Source organism: Sprattus sprattus, assembly GCF_963457725.1.
Source record: "Sprattus sprattus genome assembly, chromosome: 3".
In the NCBI taxonomy this organism is placed as follows: Eukaryota; Metazoa; Chordata; class Actinopteri; order Clupeiformes; family Clupeidae; genus Sprattus; species Sprattus sprattus.
In genome coordinates, this window is record NC_137922.1 from 58,871,048 (window position 1) to 58,873,547 (window position 2,500).

Genomic DNA, 2,500 nt, shown 5'->3' on the forward strand with positions numbered 1-2,500 from the left:
AAGGGAGAGGGAGAAGAGAAGAGAGGAGAAGAGAAGAGGGATGAGAGAACAAAAGGGAAAGGCACGTCTTCGATCTGTGGTTACCTCATCCCTGCTCTCTCTCACTCTGCACCTTTTCTCTCCCCTCCCTCCTCTTTCTTTCTCTCCTCCTGTCTCGCTCATTGTTCTCTCCGTCTTCCCAGACTCTGCACCATTCCCCTCGTCTCCTGCTGAAGTGTGTGTGTGTGTGTGTGTGTGTGTGTGTGTGTGTGTGTGTGTGTGTGTGTGTGTGTGTGTGTGTGTGTGTGTGCACCATTCCCCTCGTCTCCTTGTGTGATTCGCTGTCTGCTAATATCAGTGGCGTGTGCATTGTGAGGTGTATTCTGATATCGTGTGTGTGTGTGTGTGTGTGTGTGTGTGTGTGTGTGTGCAGCACTCGACTGCAGCTCATGTGCAAAAAATGAAGACATTCTTTGAACCTGTCTGTTTTTTCGGCCGCTCTGGGAATGTCCACTGGTGAAATGATTTATCTGTTCCATGTGCTATCGTCCACACACACACACACACACACACACACACACACACACACACACACACACACACACACACACACACACACACACACACACACACAATCCACTCCAAGAACACCATGTTCTGCAGTCACATCGGCAATCCTGACGAAGGAAGAGGCTCTTGACCACCCCCCCTCTCCTGTCCTTGCATGACAATCGATTCCGTTTTCGCAGACATCACCAGTAGATTACGGAATAGTGAGTGACACCTGGGGATTGATCGCACGAGACACTGATTGACCTCTGGTGACCCCAAAGAGGCTTCGGCAGGCCAAGTGCTTGCGGTTTTCCCTTATTTGAAATAAACATAATAATTGGTGGGGGGAGAGGGGGGAGGGGGGGGCAATCCATTTAAAGGGTTATCCAGCCAACACTGCCTCGCCTGGCCTTGCTTCCTTGATCACACACACACACACACACACACACACAAACACACACACACACACACACACGCACGCACACACACGCTTCCTTCATCTCTATTGTGTGAGAAGGCTTAGCCTAGATTGGCACAGACGCCTCGGGATAATCCAGCAGGAAGATAAGGACCCCCCCCCCCCCCCCCCCCCTCACGTGCTGAAATAAATAGCTTCGACCCCCCCCCCCCCCTCTCACCTCACCTCACGGGCTGAAATAAATAGCCTCGAACACCCCCCTCACCTCACGTGCTGAAATAAATAGCCTGGCTAGCTCTTTAAAGGCACCCTGTTGCTTCAGCCAGCACAGTCTGGCACCGCTAGCACAAAGGTCACGGGGTCAGGTTCCTTTAGGAAGACAAACATTGTTGTTATTGTTATTGTTGTTGTTATTGTTGTTGATGTTGATGTTGTTGCCGGGCTGTCACTGTTCTGTGCATTGCTCAGAAAAGAGTGCCTGCACGTGTCTGGCTGGAGATAGGGTGATTTAGAAGTTTAGAATCTTGGTGAGTCGGAGCGATAGCTGATGGTGCGGGGTTAGTTGTCGTGGCGACAGAGGGAGGGGTGGTGTTGAAAGGGTCTGGGGGTCAGCAGGTCAGGGGAGTATCTGATGGGGGAGTGTTCCTATAGCTCAGGGCTAGCCCTTTCTAATATATCTCTCTTTCTCTCTGTCACTCATCCTTTTATGTCTTCTCTCTCTCTCTCTCTCTCGCGCTCTCTCTCTCTTTTTCTCTCTCGCGCTCTCTCTCTCTCACGCGCTCTCTCTCTCTCTCTCTCTCTCTCTCTCTCCTTCTTGAGCTCCATTCTCTGTGACGTGTCCAAGGCTAAGTGTGTGGGCTAGTCTTTGAATATAGGAATAATGCAACGCACTGTCATACTCTCTCTTCCCCCCACCCCACACACACACACACACACACACACACACACACACACACACACACACACACTACAGCTGTGTAGCAGGACCATGCTGACTGTCCACACACACACACACACACACACACACACACTACAGCTGTGCAGCAGGACCATGCTGGCTGTCCACACAAACACACACACACACACACACACACACATACACTACAGCTGTGCAGCAGGACCATGCTGACTGTCCACACACACACACACACACACACACACACACACACACACACACACACACACACACACACACACAATACAGCTGTGCAGCAGGACCATGCTGGCTGTCCACACACACACACACACACACACACACACACACACACAGCTGTGCAGCAGGGCCATGCTGTCAGAGTGCCAGGTCGTCATGTGCTCGTCTGTAGGCGTCTTACTCATTCTCCTTCACCATGCTGGGGTAATACTGTTCATCTCTCCTCCTCCACACACACACACACACACACACACACACACACACACACACACACACACACACACACACACACGACTTCCTCATTCTCCTTCACCTTGCTGGGTTATACTGTTCATCTCTCCTCCTCCACACACACACACACACACACACACACACACACACACACACACACACACACA